Below are 20,170 nucleotides of genomic sequence, written 5' to 3' on the forward strand. Positions count from 1 at the left end.
TGGTTAGGTTATGGACACTCTCATCTCTGGAACCTGGAGCCCAGAATGATGAGATGGAAGACTTTTCTTCTTCTGTCAGCTGCACGGGTCCTGAGTCAAATAGATCACGGTAATCTCAATCCAGGTGGGTGTAGGTTAACCGCACAAAACTGCCCAGAATTTGCCATTCATTTACCATTAACTGGCAGTCTCACTCAGCAAGGATGAGAAAATTCACATTGGTGGAGTAAGAGATACCCTGTTGAGGCAGGGGTTATGTCACACTGTTGGGGCAGAATTGAATGGGCTTTACTCTCCAATTAAACCAGTGCTATAATTGATGTGAGGATACAAAACATGGGGGAAGGGGGGTGGGGGGAAGGTTCCTTTTGCCCACACTGACGTCTCTCACCTTGACCAGCACAAAATAGATCCCACCCACCATCTTCAAGAAAGTGCTTGGCAAACTCGTTTTGTTTACAGCTGCACAACGTTGAGTTCAAGCCCCACTCCAATACTTGAATGCATACCCTAAGCTAATCTATCACTGCAGTGGTTGGCACTGCTGTCCTTTAAGTGAGCCATTAAATTGAGGCCTTGTGCACCCGATCAGATGGGCTTTAAATATCCTATCTGAAGAAGAGCAGGTAATTCCCCTTGTTGGTATCCTGTTTAACATTCCTTTCTCGAGAAAACAGACTAATTGGTCATTCATCTCATTGCCTTTTGTGGGACCTTGCTGTGTGTAAAATGGCTGCTGTATTTGCCAACATAACAACAGTTGCTGCACTTCAGTGTAGCACATTGTATTTAAGGCACTTTGAGACATTTCCCAGACACGATGAGGTGCTAAATGTCTGCAAGTCTGCCTCTTTTTTTTTACTTTTTATGTTATTGAAATGAAAAGCTATGCAGAGAAAGAGAGGGTAAAATTGTCTTTGTCTTGTTAGCAATACATTAATAAATAACTATAACATACAAAAGATTTTGTAGCAAGATGTACTGTGTTGCCAACACTTAAGATTTTGTTAATGATTTATTGATTCTGCATGTGAATCATTCATAGAAATTTCAGGACAGGAAGAGGCCAATCAGCCCATCATATCTGAGCTAGCTCTTCCACCAAGGTAATCTAATCTCAATTCCCTGCTCTTTCTTTGTAATCTTTAATATTTCTCTTCAAGAGTTCATCTAATTTCCACTTAAATGTTGTGATTGAATCAGCTTCAATAGCAGTTGTGGTAATGCACTCCCTGTCCCACTTATCTTAATTCTCATTCTCTCTCTCTCTTTATTTATTTATATATCCTGGTGAATTGCACACATTAAAGACAATGGTGCAAAATCAATAAATCGTTAACAAAACCATGAGTGTCGGCAATGCTAGGCAGTGCACATAACTTTTGAAATACAGACATCTCCTACGGTGTTCTGCAACCATTCGGTTAGAATATGCTTCAGTCCTGCTCACTGAATGTTGATTTATACCATGGAAACAAAGCTGGTTTGTATCTGTTGTGGTGTTCGACTTTCCCCTGAGGGTTCCTGAGGTTATGAATCAGAAAACATCACAGAAAAGGGAATTATGGTTATCGAGTTTCGCAGATGGTCCCGGGCAACATACTAACTTCTGACTGCTTTGAAGTTTCACTCGACGTTTGGGGAGCTGTCTTTATATTCAACTGACTTTTCTTTTAAGAAATAATTTTTATTAACGTCGCCTGTTAATCTCATCAGTTTTTTTTTTCTTCTTTGTGAGCCCTTTGGTCATAGAGCACCAAGTAGATCACAGAAAATAAAATGAGGACAGGGCTGAGAAGCTAAGTCATAGAAAGTCACGGCACAGAAGGAGGCCAATCGGCCCATCATGGCCGTGCCGGCCAAAGAAGAGCCACCCAGCCTAATCCCACTTTCCAGCACTTGGTCCATAGTCTTCAAGAGCACATCCAAGTACTTTTTAAATGAGTTGAGGGTTTCTGCCTCTACCACCCTTTCAGGCAGTGAGTTCCAGACCCCCACCAACCTTTGGATGAAAAAATTTCTCCTCAGCTCCCCTCTAATTCAACCACCAAATACTTTAAATCTATGCCCCCTGGTCACTGACCTCTCTGCTAAGGGAAATAGGTCCTTCCTATCCACTCTATCTAGGCCCCTCATAATTTTATATACCTCAATTAAATCACCCAGTTAATAGGTGTGCTATTTATAGGAACGATTGTTCAAAGAGCTTCTGTATCCCATTTGCATTGTGGCCCCTCAATATGGTGGGATTGTCGCTGGTCTGAATCTGGTCCAGTTACACGGTTACACCATGGCTTGGATTTGGAGTACCGGCAGCCACTGCATCGTCACAACTTTGTGCTTTTCTGCAGGCATTACCCCATGGCAGGGGTCCCTACGGTCTAGAATAATGCTAAACCTACATTACTACAACAGCGACTACACTCCAGAAGTACACCTAAAACAGATGATCTGGTCATTTATCTCATTGCTGTTAGTGGGAGCGTGCTCCGTGCAAATTGGCTGCTGCGTTTCCCTACATTACAATAGTGACTACACTTCAAAAGTACTTAATTGGCTGTAAAACGTTTTGGGACGTCCTGAATGCAAGTTCTTTCTTTTTTTTAATGGCCTACACTAGGAGGCTGAGAGCTCAGAACAAAATGACCGATGCCACCCGTTTGTTGTCAGTGGCACCGTGCCTCTGGAGCCGGGGAGTGTACCCATCCTCACCATTTGGCATTCTGTTCCGCCGGATACATTTATGGCACCTCCTTTATGTGACACCGCAAAGGATAGAGGCAGTGTCTACATGCAACCCCGATAATACAAGACACTGACCGTAGACCTGAACAGAGCGAGGTGCTGCTTTATGGAAGGGTTTAGACTGGCTGCTTTATTCATTGATTCTTAGCCAGTGTCGCCCAATCCAACATAATCTTGTGCTCTAGTGAGGAAGATGAGAATGTAGAAAGGAAGCCCCTGACATTTTTACTGTTGGACACGACCCATCATGTTCAAACCAAAGTCCCTGTTAAGTTTAATAAATTAATGAATCCAATAGGGAATTCAGTAGAAACTTCTTTACCCAGAGAGTGGCTAGAATGTGGAACTTGCTACCACAAGGAGTAGTTGAGGCAAGTGGCATGGATGCATTTAAGGGCAGCTAGATAAGTACATGAGGGAGAAAGGAATAGAAGTACATGCTGATAGGGTTAGATGAAGTCGTGTGGGAGGCGGCTCCTGTGGAGCATAAACACCAGCACAGACCTAATGGGCCGAATGGCCTGTTTCTGTGCTTAAATTCTATGTAATGTTTACAGAACTCGGGACACTGAGTCACCATCATCAGCAACTTGTAAAAAGGTGCTACTTTTAAAGATCCCTCCTCTTGCACTGCCAATGATGGCTCATGATGAACAATATAAAATGCAGATATCCAAGGTTATAGAACACTGAGCTAGCCAAGAACAATATAACCGTTTTGTTCCAGCTAATTCAAGGCAGTAATCCGATGTTGAGGTGCAGATGATGGAACATTAACCTCTTGACCTTTATCACAATTTATGATACCACCACCCTCGATTGGATGACTGCCCTAGTAATTCACAAGAGGCATCTATTGCCCTCAACTGCCTCAGCTGAACCCATTGAATAGAAGGTGTTGTTATGAGGCTGGTCCCCCTACAATTCCTTTTATTAAATACGTTATTAACGCACACTGTGGGAACCATTTTTGTTTAAACTAGGGCAATAGGAAGGTCAAAAGCTTTACATTTTCAGGCTCTGGAGTTTCGGCAGGTTCCCTGCTCGCCATCAGCATGTTATTTCTTAGCGGCCAACCCTGTCTCACAGCAATAAACGGTTGTTCCACTCGCTGCAAACTTGTCTTCTGCCAGCCACGGTTTGGAATGCCAATTGGCCACCGTGAAGAAAGAAAGAACTTGCATTTCTATAGCGTCTTTCACAGCCTCAGGACACCCTAAAGCGCTTTACAGCCAACAAAAGTACTTTTGAAGTATAGTCACTGTTGTAATGTAGGAAACACAGCAGCCAATTTGCACACAGCAAGATCACACCAACAGCAATGTGATAATGACCAGATAACCTGTTTCAGGTGTTGGTTGAGGGATAGCTAGCCAGAACACTGGGGAGAACTTCCCTGCTTTTCTTCCAATAGTGACGTGGGATTCTTTTACATCCACCTGAGAGGGCATACGGGGACTCGCTTTAACGTCTCATCCGAAAGACGGCGCCTCTAACAGTGCGGCACTCCCTCAGTACTTCACTGGAGTGTCAACCTGGATTTTGTACTCAAATCTCTGGAGTGGGACTTGAACCCACAACCTTCTGAATCAGAGGTGAGAGTGCTACCCACTGAGCCACGGCTGACAAGACTCCCTCGCCAGCCAAGACGGCCAAAGTCTGACAGTCCACAGACTAATAACATGCTAAGATCTGAAAGGATTATTCCACCCATGCTTTTAAGCCTCAAATTGCACCTGTGCTGGTAGATTAAAGTTCCATCTTTTACGTAGCTCATCAGTTGTAGAAATCCCATAGTTCACAAGTGAAAGAACAGCAAAAACACAGAATTGCTGGTGTACTATTATCAGTTGTTTTTAATAGCGACTTCGCTATTCCAGTCGAAACTTCTCACTAAGTCCATTCACAATGACACTTTTCCCCAAGTGTTCTCTGTGTCGCCTGAAGGAGCTGACTCTTGCTGGGAAACAGTTGCACGGGTGTGGACAGTCATCTCCAACATCGGGCTCAAATGACCGCTCTTCATGAATGAGCCCAGACAGCCAGTGTGAGCAGTCTATTCAACCATGGAGGGCATCGTAAAAAAAGCCTACTGCTGCCCTCGCCCAGCATCCACAAACCTGCACTTTCCAGCAGGAGTCACTTCAGCTGGAAGCCTTGCTGTTTGTTCAAACCAATTTTGCAAATTAGGGGGAGTGAGACTGATTGGATAGCTCTTTAAAAGAGCCGGTACAGGCACGATGGGCCGAATGGCCCCCTTCTGTGCAGTAAGATTCTATGATTAGGACAGAATGGGGATGTAACCTGGTATCTCATGGGGCAGTGCCTTTTATAACTGATACACTGTCTATAAGGTAGATGAAGAATGGCCTTGTGGATGAGGTACTAGATGTCCTTTATCTCAGGATGACTCGCTGCCTTCAAGAGAGGAAAAAACATTTTAAAAAAATTCTGCCCCTCTCCTCCCTTTCCCCCTCACTATTTCCATCCGTACCGCGTCAGAGGTGTGTGTCTTGGCTGCTGACACACATTAAACCTGATTTTTGTGGCATAACTTGGGCATTGTGCCACTGAAGTATAAATTTCCAGCATAAAGGGGTAAAGAATTGATTCACATTCCCCTGAAGATGAGAGTCCTAGTGGAAAATGCAGTTTTGTTCGTTTTTAAAAAAAAAACCCTGAAAATGGAAATGTTAACAAATCTTTAAAGGTATTTTGGAAAATGGTCATTTGACACTGAAGGTGATCAAGTGTGGGAACACAGACTAACGCGAGAGACATTCACTTCTCATTTACATAAGGTTTCAGTGCACCCAGTTTGACATAAAAATTGCATGGGGGGGTAGATGTAAGTGTAAAAGAGAAGGTTTTTTTATTTTCACTGCTTTAAAATAAGCCAATGGCTTCTTGGTAGTTTGATTTATGTGTGACTATCAGTAACAGATAACCAGCAGATATGTTATAGGTTTAAAAAAGATGCAAAAGTCACCTTAAATTACTATTTTGCTGAATAAAAAGTCAATTAATTGTTTCCAATTATATTATTCCTAATAATAGTTGCACAAGTCTCACCTCAATTTAAACACTGAGCTAAACAGACCCTTCTATTTTGCAACAGATTACTCCCATCATTTCCTGCACTGATAGGAGAAGAAATCCTTGTCTAATGGCTGTAAAAGGCAAAGATTCAATTCAGTATTGGAGTGTGCAGTAACCTCTCTTTGTTTGTCCTTGAGGTCTCCCAACTTGTAATCAGGGAGCGGGTGTACGTTACTCATGTCTTAGATATTTTAGGAGATTAGGAACATCCTTGAATTACTTCAAGTTTATGGCCTCCAATAGTAGTTGGTGCCTAAGGCCACATGTGAGTTGGTCTGGGTAATGATAAGCATGTGTTGCAAGCATTTACCAGCCTCTTCTGACTCGCTCCCTATGACCACATCATCTCTCGCTTGGTTGCCAAGGCTTGAGCTAGCTATCCAATAAATGTTTCGGATTGTTTATTTGTTTGAATGTGTGGTTGTTTAAACTTCTCAAGAGAAACCTTGGCGAGAGCAGTGGAATGTGACTAGAACAGGCAGCTCCAGCTGAAGAGTGATAGCACCTGCACAGGCGCGATGGGCCAAACGACCTCTTTCTGTGCTATCATTTCGATTGACTCTATGAAAGGTGTTGCTGGTAAACAATAATTTAGAGCTGTAGAAAGGAATGGGAGAAAAACCCACAGGGAGCGAACATGTTGTTACCCAAGCAAAATGCTTCATGTCCTATTAGTCCTGTGGCTGGTTTAAGAGGGGGTCAGACATCGATGTTTCGTTGCCGTTTGGACATTCCCCTAACAGTCAACACATCACACAATGGGGTGGGCCGCCCCCCTCGCCGTGTCGGGCCGCCCCCCTCACCGCATGGATGGTAATCCCCTCCTCTATAGAACCCGCCCGATTTTCATTCCACTGAGGTCAATGTGATGAGCATCGGGCGAGGTTCTATAATGGGCGGGCGATCTGCTCCACCAGATTCCAGCCCGTGTGGTGAAGATTAAAATCTATCTAATCAGCAACTGTTTGACACCGATTGCAGCAGAGACTGCTCGACAAAAATCAGTTAGCGGCAACCAAGAGTTGCTGTGAGCTCCTGCACAACATGTTATTTTAAAACCTTTAGTAAAGTTATTCCTTTTCATCAATCTGGGCTTATGAACCAGAATATTAAAAACCAGAATATTACTGGGGAGAGGGGCTGCTGGCGTCATCCCATTGCCCTTGCCATCCAATTTTCTCCCCTCCTCAGTTGAAGGTGCTGAATCATACTGTGATACAGCTTCAGGCCCTACAGTACCTCAGCCCATGTGGCCATTCTTGATGTGTGGCTGTAGATAGCAATAATCAGCAGGCTATTCGGCCAAAGGGCATAAACAGCTCAGGCCGATCCTACCCTCACCAGACATCCATACACATGCATGCTTTCCAGCAGGAGTCACCAGATAGTGATCGGGAGCAAGAACTCTGGCTCATTTCTCTCCCCCACCCAAACTCGAGGCACCCAGGCCAATTATAACACCCTAACTGTTCTCTGGGTCGGCCATGACTAACATGACGCAGGCCAGGAATCGCACCTACGCTTTTAATTACAGAACGGGCTGCTGAGCTCCCCAGAGAGCAGGTCACTTTGATCCTTCTTTGACCAGCGTTAATTTAAAGCACATCCTAATTGATTCCTGGAGATCATTTGACACGCGATGGAAAAAAATCAAAGAACTCATTTCCAAAAAAAAAATTGAAGGAGAGAGAAAAACTCTGCAGAGAGAAGAGAGAGCAAAAAAATGCTAACTGAGCCCAGAATTAAGACTGGAACAGCATTGAATTCTTTCAACCTGGTGCAGGTAGTTTTGAGACAATACTTGGTGCGTGTTCTACATGAGATACACGTCCCATGTTGGTTATCAACACCGACCTCATAAGCCAGACAAATGGAATCTCCCACTACATCCTACACTGCTCTGTTACAAGCATAGAACATTCATTAAGATGTTAAACGCTGTAACCTTTGTGAGAAATATAGTGACATTTCTGCAGTGGAAGAATATATATTTATGTTTTACCTATATATATATATACGTGTCTATTTTATATATATATATATATATATATATATAAAATAGACACGTATCTCTATACATTTTAAGATATTTTGTATCTACAATTTTACATACATACAATTTATATAGTGATATATACACATTAAATTTACACTCTACATACAATTTTTATACATAATTTGTATATTACCTTTTGATATGCACAAAAATATATGTATTTATATATCTTTCATTTTATATCTATTTATTAAATATAGCTTATGTATATTTTATATATATTGCATTTTATATATATTTTTATGTATTATATAACTTATGTACATTACATTTTTTATATATATTTTTATGTATAACTTGTGTATATATACATTTTTATATATTGCATTTTATATACCTTTAGACATTTTCTATATACACATTCCAACTCTTTTTGCTTAGGAGGGAATGGTCAGAATTATAAGTGCTCTTTCATTCCATAAAACCCTAGGAGTTGTACTGAGCGATATTGTCGTATGAACATAACCTGTTCGTATGAAATTACTCTGCCTTATTCTAACGAGGCCGTTAAGCCGTTTACTGGTTTAATATGTCACTTTAATTTGTGCATAATTATATTTGCAACATGTGTAAAAATTTTCAAAAGCCTTCAGAATGTATTTTTGAAATTTTGAAATCCTGCATCCTTCCACACTGCAATTTTTTTGACTTGAGATATATTGGTGACAAACTACCTTTTAATGGCTAGAAATATTTTATTTTAACCTTTTCTGCTCCTGCAGACGCTCTCCAAATGACACTGGCTGTTGTGAATTTATCTAGATATTAGCTTTGTTTCTTAATTACTATGCATTTTGTTTTTTTTTCTTACATTTTGGTCAAATTCCTTTTGAACTGCATCAAGAGTTCAACACCGTGGGCCCGATATGGAATTCCTGGCTGTAGAAATTGCTGCTTTTGCCACGAGTGATCTGATAAATAAAATTCTATTATCGTCTTTCTCAATGGATATGTTGAGCAGCCCTCCTTGCTAACATGCCTGAGCCACCATTTTGATTTTGATTGAGCTGCAGGATCTGTGCCCCTACAGATTTACCCCTTCTCCCAGGGTGGAATGGGGTATGGTGCAGATGCTTTCAGCCTGTTATCGCATCTGCCACCCCAACCTGCTTCGGAGAGACCAGAGGGAGGTAGGGAGCGAGAGAGAGATAGAAAGAATACCCCAGCTGGGGTAGATCTCGAGCAACTGGAACTTTTTTTTAAAAAAAACTAAAAATAATTGAAAATGAGCGTCGACTGTGCGCTGAAGGTATATTGTCCCCCAGTTTTAAAAATAAAATGAGGACACATTCTATCTTTTAATCCCGGCTGAACTAGCGATGTCCAAGTAATAGAGGAAAGAAAAGCAACTGTTCTGAAATCGTATGGTTGGCTGGGCTGAGCTGTTGAACAAAGAGCTTTAGAACTCTGCCTCTGTGTAGAGGATATACATTGGGGAGTGATGGTCTGCTTTAAAAATAAAACCCCACTGAATAACATCAGATTAACACTAATCGAGGGATGTTTTATAAACTTCAGCCGTGTGACAATCTTTTTATATTGCAAATATATATTAAAATGAAGAGAAGCCCCTTTCAATGAACATTTCGTCAGGTTCCATCTTATCACCGTGAGACCCATTAGTGAAGAGTATTCAGATTAACTGGATATATTGTTCATTTGGTGTGAATCTCAGATTTCGGAGGTGGGGGGGGGTGGGAAATTCAGAATTGTCCGAGCGGATCTGAATTCTGCCCAGTTCGGTTTGAGAAACGATCGGGTTCCCTGCAGTTCGTTTACGCTGTGAGCATTCTACGCAGACAATCCGAATTTTTTTTTTTGCATCCGGTATAAAATGATGTTTCTCCAAAGTGAAAAAGGGGACCTGCTTTCCAGTTTGGGTGAGACGGGAGCCTTGGGATGCCATTTGTCTCCAGAGCAGGCTCTTCCTCGTTCTTGTGTTATCTGAAGACCCTCACAGATTACAGAAAGGGAACTGAAGACTGAAAAAATAAGAGGGAGGGAGAGTCACTTCAGCTGGGGGGAAAAAGCTGTATTTTCCCATTACCAGTGAACATAATTGAGCATTTTTTTTTTGTTGTCTTTTACAGAACAACTTTATTTGTAAGATTTTTCAGAGTCCCGGGCAAATTTATTTCTCGCTGATCTGCTCTGGCACGCTCCTGATGGTGTCGGAGTGAGCAGGCTCACTGTACACTCTGTAGTGATAAGGTAGAACCTGAAGACAAGTTCAATGAAAAGGGCTTTGCTTTACTTTAACATGCATTGGCAATATAAAAGGATTCTCACACGTCTGCAGTGTATAAAACATCCCTTGATTAGTGTTAATCTGATGTTATTCAGTGGTTTTTTTTTAAAAACAGGGACCATCACTCCCCAATGTATACCCTCTACACAGAGGCAGAGTTCTAAAGCTCTTTGCTCTGTAGTATTCACCACAAGCTGTACTTAGCTCAATATTGATGCCACTGTAATGATGAACGCCAGTCTTGGCTAACATAGCATTCAATCTTTGATTCTGAGGCACGATTTGAGGTACCTCCAAATGACTGGGCCAGTATCCTAGAAACTCCAAGAGATTCTGTGTCAAAGCCAGTAGTTTTCACAAATATAACTCTCTGGCCTCTTTCCTGTATTTCTATCACAGAGCACTTACATCACTGTCTTTTATGTTGTAATGACACATATTGTACAACCGAATCATAAGGAGGCAGAAAAATAAGGGATTAGAAAACACCGTTCAACACTTCAAAACTCGTCCTTTCAGTACATTAATTCTCCCATCGTGACATCTAAAGGGATGAAATTCCGCTCTTTTTCTCTAATAACCCGCTCACGAAATTAGCAGGAACAGATAGCTTTGAAAGATGCAGTTCCTGAGGTGGTGATTTTGTTAGCGGGCCATTAAAGATGGAGAAAAAACAGGAATTCTTGTTTTTGGTTTAACATTTTAAAAAATGTATCCCTCAGTTGTTTTCTGAACAGCCCCAAGATTTTTTCCTCTAATCCACTGCTTGGTCGATTATTCCAACCGCTCCTCAATCTATGAAGTTTCTCCTTATATCTGTCCTCAATCTATGTAGTCAATAATTTCCATTTACACGAAGCTAAAATCAGGCGATTTCGTCGTCATTCTAAAACTGTCAACGTTTGGTTATTTTAATTTAATTGAAGGGTTTTTGGTGCAAAAATCTTCCTCTTGGCAAAAGGGTTAAAAACGCATCTTCTGCCGTCATTGTACAAAGCCTCAATAAATTTGCTTTTATCATTTCACGCGAGGGGGGGAAAGCAAAAAGCAAGAACGTTTAGCGGCCGGTCAGTCGCACTTACCGTGAAATTCGAAGCTTCGTTGAGAGGGAGGGAAATAAGGTTTCTTTCGCACCACAGTCGATTCTTTCAGCTGCATGCCCTTGTGCGGTTGAAGAAAGCGATTTATCCTGATGATCGATCCTAATATTGTGCTTTAAAAAAGACAAAAGTATATATATTATATAGAAATGGTCACCAAAATCACGCCTGGATGACCAGGTCAGTTATCGTTGGTTTACAACATTTAACATTTTCTTGTTACAAAGCGGGTATTCTTTATTTACCTGGACCACAAGTAATATAAATCTTTTTTTTAAATTACTTTAATAGGATTATCTAGTGCTGAGGTTCTGGTTCTTTGGGTGACTGACCCTGAACTCTATCTGCACTCTGTTTCGTGCCCCATTTAGATGGTAGGAATTGAGGTCCCGGGAATCCAACTCATTCGGTCTCCGTTCGATAACCGTTCATATATTCTATTGTGAATTTAGTTCGGCAAAGGTGCCAATGAGCTAAGGGAAAGCACCGTTTTGCTATTAATATCTGAGGTAAACTGAAGGTTTGGTTGATTACTCTGAGGCCTGATTTTCTGCTTAATTTGAACTTGGATAATCTTCAAATTTAAGGAAAAAAAAACTTAATTACATCTACAAACCTTTTTTTGGCAGGAAACTTGGTCAAGACAGGTTTTTTTTTATCACCACCCCTCTCCCTTGACCGCTAATTTTCGTGAGGAAAATAGCAATTACAATCGGTTTGTTGCTGGCTCCAGGTGTCGACAGGCTTGGCTTGGTTTGGAGCGAAATGAAAAGATTCCCTGAACCGAGGCCGCTTCATTCAACCCTTAGCCTGCGGCCCTCCACCCCTTTTGTTGTGTCTGCATTTGCATTGCATGTGCTGAACACACTGGGGACAAGCACAGGGAACTGTGGGCTTTCAGGTCCAGTATATATTCAGGTGAACCATTTATACGTGGAGAGGATTTAAAAAAAAAAAATTGTCAGTTTTCTCACCTCTTACCCCCTCACCCCTGACTCCTTTCTGTGGTACATTTCCAAAGGTGCTCTCTGTCCAAGTAGCCATTATCCGTTGACCTGTCAGTAACTGTTGACACGCTACTTGGATGTGCGCGGCATCATGGCTGAGACCAACGTTCTCACTCGACATCCACAAACACACCCTTCTAGCAGGTACTGTTTGATAGCGAGCGATCAGGAGCCCTGGTCTTCCTGAACCCAGGTGCACTGGGGCCAACTGTAGTATGCCTACCACCAGCCCGATCAAGATTGGCTAATTTATCAAAAATTAGGGCGGGAGGGCGGGTCTTGCTTGCCCGTGTGGCTTAGCAACTCGATTGAGACGTCGAGGAAATTTGTATACTTCGATTTGAATTCCTAATGGATGGCCTAGCCTCCGTTCAAGGCACCTTTCTCGGGTAAGGTGAAAGAACCATACTGCGCTGCGGGCATGGGGCCTTGCTACTGGCGAAGGCGGAGAATCATGCCTGAAGTGTGACAGCCCTATCTCCAACTCATGTTAGCACTGGGTGATGATCCGTACCGAATGTGGAGCCCTACAAAATTACCCCGCGTTTTAAAAACAAAAAACAATTGCTATCGTTTGACATATTGAACTCTTGGCATTAGGGGGTTTTCAGTGTTTGGAACAGTTGGGCCTATCCTGCTGCGATCACCTCCCTCCTTCCTTTGGCTGAGGACACAAGTCTACGTTGGACCTGGCTTGTATCTAATGCGGAAGAGACACTAACGACGAGCCTTTTATTTCCTCCCGCTTTTAGTTTTGAATTCAACAACGTCACTAATTTAAGAACAGGAAACGACAGAAATGCACAGCAGGCTGACCGGCATCTGAAGGTGGTGGGGGGGGGGCGGGGGGGGGGGCCAAGCAGAAACATTAACCTAGCCATCTCTTTCCAATGCCAATTGCCCTGCTGTTCTTTTTGGCCGTTTTCATATTTCAGATCTCTAGCAATAGGGTTGCCAACTCTGGTTGGATGTATTCCTGGAGGTTTCATCACATGACCTCCTGCCTCCAACCACCCCGCCCCCATGCTCCCGCCATTGGTCACCCAACATGCCCATCCTCACATGCCCTGCCTTCCCACAGCCAATTGGATGATTCTTAACTGTCAGTCAAACAGTCTTTTTTCCCCCATCTGCAATATTTTTATAACTAATGAACAGAGGTGTTCAAAGAAAATGAAAAAAAACACCATTTTTTTTTAATGCTCCAATGATTTTTCTCCCAGAGTTGCTCGCAGCAGTGTCCTGGAGATTCATCTACAATTCCTGGACACTCCAGGCCAATCCTGGGGGGTTGGTAACCCTATCTAGCATTCGTCCGATCATCTTTTTTAACTTTGCGTCTGCCTGGCAAATTAGTGAGTGATACAATGACATCATCGCACCACCAATCACACTTCTGTTCACAAAATCTGGCTTGCAAGCCACTTAAGTGGAAAACAATGAAATTTTTTAATTAAAAAAAAAAGAAAAAAATCAGGTGGAGAGTCAGACATTCTGTTCCGTCAATAAGAATGCTTAGTAAAGCCTTTCAAACTGTGCTTAATTTTTTTTGCTGCAGACCACTGATTGGGGAAATTGAGTCTTGTAGTGGTTTTCATAGTTAATAAAACCGAATCCCCAAGTCCCTGTAGTGTCTTTACAGGCATGGGAGCAAGGTTATAAATTACTCAGAAATATCTCCATAATATCTGTCTGCATTGTTGTAAACTTTCACTGAGATTAGAACTCCATTATCTGGGCCCAAGAGAAACATTAAGCGTGTTCTTCTAATTGAATACATGCACAAGGTCCTGAAACACTCCGAATTCACAGAGCCCAGTGTTAAATTCGATAGCAGTCGAACTCAATGTAGCTAATTGCTGCAAACTGGCAAACCTCTACGAACCTGGGTGGCTGAATTGTCATTAGTGCTTACTCTCTGTCTCTGCCTCTCTCTCTGTCTCTGCCTTTCTCTGTCTCTCCTTTCTCACCCCCACCTCCTGTCCCCAGGTAATGGAGATTATCAAGTGTCTGCCTGTGTCTCTCAAAAAAAAAGTCATAATTAAGTCAGAAGAGCCAGAGATTAGATGAGACCTTTTTTTAATGCAGCGAGTTATAGTGATCTGGAATGCACTGCCTGAAAGGGTGGTCACGATGTGGAGATGCCGGTGATGGACTGGGGTTGACAATTGTAAACAATTTTACAACACCAAGTTATAGTCCAACAATTTTATTTTTAATCCCACAAGCTTTCGGGGGCTTTCCCTTTCCACACCGCCTGAGGAAGGGGAAAGCCCCCGAAAGCTTGTGGGATTAAAAATAAAATTGTTGGACTATAACTTGGTGTTGTAAATTTGTTTACAATTGAAAGGGTGGTGGCAGCAGATTCAATAGTAACTTTCAAAAGGGAATTGGATAAATACTTGAAGGGGGAAAAAGATTGTAGGGCTATGGGGAAAGAGATGAGTGGGACTAATTGGATATATCTTTCCAAAAGATGGCACAGGCATGATGGGGCGAATGGCCTCTTTCTACGCTGTAAGATTCTATGACTCAACTTTTTTTTTTAAATGATAGGAACAGAAAACAGCAAAGCCTTTGGGACTGGAGCATCTTCAGTAACATTAATGGTTTAATTTTGACTCGGTAGGCCCCAGTAATTTGTTAAATTAAAGCTTGATCGACATGAACTGGGTACGAAGTTTATATGTGGGAGGAGGAGTGAGCCAGTTATTCTTGTTGTCCCATTCCATGCCAGTGGCTGAATAGGGAATGAATTGCAGTGTGTGTACAGTAATGGACTTGTGGACTGTTGCCCATTAGCCAAGTTCAAGGATTCATGCGATAACTTTAAGCAAAGGAATGTATTCTCCCCTTCCCCCCCCCCCCCCCCCCCCCCCCCAGGAAGGCTGTCTCTTACCCGTTTGAGCTCGGCACTGAGTGGCGTATAGCTCCAGTTGGGTTCAAATGTGCCTTGGTGGTCTGTTGGGACTCTTACTTACCTTATAAACTGACTGCAGATTCTTTGTGTGCTTTGAGAAATGGGAAAGGACTCTCTCAAAACTCCAAATTTAAGGGGAAGCTAGATAAGCACATGAGGGAGAAAGGAATAGAAGGATATACTGATAGGGTCAGATGAAGTAGGGTGGGAGGAGGCTTGTGTGGAGCATAAACACCGGCATAGACCAGTTGAGCCGAATGGCCTGTTTCTGTGCTGTAGTTTTGATGTAACCCATACACACCCAGCGCTCCCTCCTGATGGGCAGAGTGCTATTCACAGCTGATGATGTGACTTATCTTGTTGGCTGCGATTTAGTTGCTGGTATCAGACAGGTCATACACTATAACCACAGCCTTACACTTTTATCAGTTTGCCAATCTTTATCCGGCACCTCTTGCCGCACTCTTTAATCCCTTTCCTCCTAAGTACACTTTTTGTGTTACTAGTGAGTACACTGCATCTAACTGTGGAGAGTCTGCGGTCCGGGAAGTGACCGTGATGAGATGGGGACAGGATCAGTCAAGGCCTGCTGTCCCTCCAGACATCGGACTACAGGTAAACCAGTTAACTTGCTTCTCACCCGACAACATAGGGTTCCAAACTCCCCGAGGGCAGCAGATTTCTGTATTCGCTGACTTATTAGCACGCGTTTCTGTTGCTGCATACTAATATGTAATGATAGTGCTCTTTTCCTTTGGACAGCTTACACTGTCTGGAGGAAATTAGAACGGGGCAGTGTTATTAGGCGATTCCCCCATCCACTTGGAATAGCACGAAACCACTGATCTATGAAGGCAGTACAGTTGACGTAGGTCGTATAGTCTTGTCAACCCTGTTCAGTTTCAGGGTCACTCAGCTCAATTTCATTGCTACTGATTTGTAGTCTTTTTGGACTTATACTATTTCAAAGAAAGATTTGCATTTATATAGCGCCTTTCACAACCTCAGGATGTCCCAAAGAGTTTCACACCCAATGAAGTACTTTTAAAGTCCAGTCACTGTTATAATGTAGGAAACGCGGCAGCCAATTTGCGCACAGCAAGGTCCCACTTGAGATAATGACCAGATAATCTGTTTTTTTAGTGATGTTGGTTGAGGGATAAATATTTCTTCTTCGACATAGTGCCATTGGATCTTTTATGTCAACCTGAAAGGGCAGACGGGGCCTCTGTTTAACATCTCGTCCGAAAGACGGCACCTCCGACAGTGCAGCACTCCCTCAGTACTGCACTGAAATGTCAGCCAAGATTATGTGCTCAGGTCTCTGGAGTGAGACTTGAACCTTCTGACTCAGACGAGAGTGCTACCATCTGAGTGAGTCAATTAGCAGATAGATTATCAAACTAAAACCTAAAAAACGAAAACTGATTGTTGCCCAGACCTTGAGGTAACTGCTGGGCTCCTGAAGGAACGTCAACAGAAACCAAAACACGAAGGCAGTCCGAAGAACTGCTTCGAAAAGCCAACATTTAAAAATAATGGTTCCTTCGAATACCAAATCAAAGAGATGAGGTTAAACTGTATTGAATACCTCTATGAGATCTTTCACATGGAGAATAATCCATAACCTGACTCTAGTTACCCCCTGGACCCAAAGGATTCATATATAAATTCCAGGAGCCACATATAAATCCACACTCCCATTAATTTGCATCTCTCTCAAGTTGCTGATGTAACGTTGGTGTTTTGATTTAGCATTTATCCACCGATGAGGCAACAGAACTAAAACCAGCCCTTTCCAAACCTCCTGGATGACAAAATTCAAACGGGACAAACCAATGAATAAAAAAACTTAAATACAAGTAGAACTAAGTTGCCTGGGTCTCATGGGCTTGCTTGCCAGGGCTCGTGAATGTATATTTTTTTTATATTCATTCTCTGGATTTGGGCGTCGCTGGCAGGGCCGGCATTTATTGCCTATTCCTAGTTTCCCTTGAGAAAGTGGTGGTGAGACTTCTTGAACCGCTGCAGTCCATGTGGTGAAAATATTCCCACAGTGTTGTCAGGTAGGGAATTTCAGGATTTTGACCCAGTGACGATGAAAGAACGTCGATATAATTGAGTGCATTATACTGGTCGCTATGTTGCAACACTGTAAGTGGGTTCTGGAACATTTCCACTCATCATTTTTTTTGGTTAACAGCACATTTACAATTTCATTAGAAACACTGACTAAAAGAAATCTTCCCATATTTCTCTCTAATGTCACTGCACTTAGCGACCAAAGGAAATCATCCTTACAAGCATAATGGAACAGGGGAGAAGGACTAATAGGATCGCTCTTTCAAAGAGCAGGCTCAGGCACAGTGGGCCAAATAGCCTTCTATGTTGTAAGAATCTATGGAACATTCCATCAGCTGCCGTTACAGAGGGGACCTGGTGGATAATGGAAATTGGTGGATAATGGGGAGTTCTTAAAGTTTTGGTCTTGTGCATCTAGTCCATCACTGTCCCAGGCAGGAACAGAAAGACAAATAACATACAATGCGTTTAATCCTTCTTGGGCTGTAGGCTGTTCAATAAAGCGATGTATTATTGTCCAGAGAAAACTCAGTGCAAACAATTGCAGGCTAAGTAGTGGAGGTACTACTAACTATATTGCTAGATTTCTTTTTATGTTTTGCTATTTTGTGGAGAGAGGTTGAATTCAACATGTTTTATTGTGTGAAGGGTAAAAAACACAATTGGATTGATGTTACACTGTGTTATATTTAGCAGCACAAACATATAAAATTCCTTTGTCTGCCGTTTTAATCAAGGCATTAATCTCATTAGGTGTTAGTTATTAATTTCTGCACCTTTCCAGTGGCATTTTATTATCTAAAATTATGCCGTTATATTGCACAACAGATACACAAGCCCTGTCAAAGAATTTTTAAAACCGACAGTTTGCCTTTAAATAATATTTTACACCTGGGTGACACAGTGACTGAAAGCCGCACACACACAACAGCTGCTGCTGAACACTGACTTTAACAAAAATAATGAAAGGGGAGGGGGGGCGGGGAGAGAATGAATTATCAAAGTGAGAGTGGTCATCATCATCATCGCAAGTGGTCGGGAAAAGAGGTGAAGGAGAGAGAAGCACAAGTATTTAATAAAAGGACAGAAATATTTTGGAAAAACGTTATTTTTCAAGAGAAATTTAAATAAAAGTAACCAAAAAATGAAATTTAAAATGAGCAAGACCAAAATAAAATGACGAGAGGGTTTTTTTAATGCCATTTTGGGAAAAGGACGCAAATTTATAAGCCTGCATAAATCACTGATCAATTATAAAATGGTTTACTGCTTCAGCACATCTTGCTTTCTAATTGAATAAAAATCACAAAAGCGAAACCTGCTGTCTTTATTCAGTATTCCTTCAGGTTTGTTTTAATAGAGAGACTGGCCTGAATTGCAGGTTGATACTGATCCAAGTGAGACAGCTGGATTGGTGGCTGCAATTACACTTGCAAAGTTCTAATTTTTTTTCTTGCTCTCTCTCCCCGCTCTCTTGTTTTGTCTTTTTTTTTTATATATGCCTTCTATTTCTTTTCTGACTTCAGATGTAAATATGTAGCAGTTAGAAGCCGGTATCTGCCCCTCCGGCTTTGACCACTAGTTTCACCACTTGATATCGATCCAAGTGGTAGAATCAGATTTGTAACAAGGCTGCCGGCTGCTTGCCAAGTGCACTGCATTGCTTGCTTTTTTAAAAAAAAAACTGCCACAGAAACGCTCGTCATGAAGTTAATTTGAAGTGAGCTTGTCAGAAGCTGGTTCTGCAGGACTCTGAAGCCTCAGAAATACTGTGAGACGTGACCCTGACACAAGTTCTCAAACAGCTTGTACAAGCATACTTTTTTTTTGTCAGGGTGCACCCAGTTAGACTAATCTGAGTTCAGGTCAATTGACAACAGGTCATACATAAAGCTGGGTTAAAGGTTCAGCCAAGTTGTGACCTACGACATGTTGATTATACCGATGCCTTGTGTATACGTCCTGTACCATCACAACGAGACATAGCAGCAGTTTATCAAACAATTTATTCATTATTTCTTTACTGCTTTCTGTTTAATGGCACCTGGAGGCAATTGGTAATTAGGCAGTATGTTTGTGTGTGACTTGTACATTTGCGTTTTGTTAGTTTTGCTTTATTAAGCCAAGTTGGCTAATAATCAGCTTCCAAGAAACTAGCAAACTCTTGCAAGTTTCTTGGAGCTCGTCAACACATAACTAATTTGCCAAGAAATTGTGGTGCATTGATCACTGGTGGAGGGGAAATGGTACATTTAATTCTAAGGCTAGGATTTGGACTTCTGTGTAAAGGGAGTGAGGGAAATGGTGCATTGGAATTTTATGCTTGGATTGGAGTTGTGTTTGGATTCACTGCTGGAGGAATTCATGATTGGGCTGGAAATTTGCCTTCCAGCAATTTCAGGTTGTGGCTAGATTGATAAGAAGAGAAAATTTTCAATGCAAAAGCTGAAATCGCCTCACATGACCAAAAGGAGACGGCATTTAACCCCTTTTGAGGGCTGCACTCGCAGGCACCACACTAGAAAGAAACCATTTAATCAAACTACAGGGCTTTTTTTTTTCTAAATTAGTTTATTCAGACGCTGCTGTAATTCTGAACCATTTCCTAATTCTGCTCTTTTGATGGAAATTCACCAAAATGAATGAGCGAGGGAGCGTGAAATTGACGCTCAGCCAGATCAGGGTCAGCAAAGCAGACGTCTGTCGCTGACTCGCAGGTTTTATATATATATTATATATAAAATTTTTTAAAAAACAGCATCAGACAAAATGCTGTGATCTGTCACCGTAATAGAAACTTTCAAAACAAATAAATAAAACCGACTCGTTCTACCTTATCCGCACGAGAAGGTTTTCCGCAGGCACTGAATGTCCATTCAATGGTCCATCGGAGCAAACAGACTCCCACTGCTC

General features: G+C 41.9%; 1 protein-coding gene across 2 annotated transcripts in view; it reads left to right on the top strand.

Moving 5' to 3' along the window:
• Window positions 1–20,170, top strand: part of LOC137299574 (ephrin-A2-like) — a 275,731-nt gene that overhangs the window by 49,449 nt on the left and 206,112 nt on the right. The window lies entirely within an intron of this gene.

Source organism: Heptranchias perlo, chromosome 29 (genome assembly GCF_035084215.1).
Source record: "Heptranchias perlo isolate sHepPer1 chromosome 29, sHepPer1.hap1, whole genome shotgun sequence".
Lineage (NCBI taxonomy): Eukaryota > Metazoa > Chordata > Chondrichthyes > Hexanchiformes > Hexanchidae > Heptranchias > Heptranchias perlo.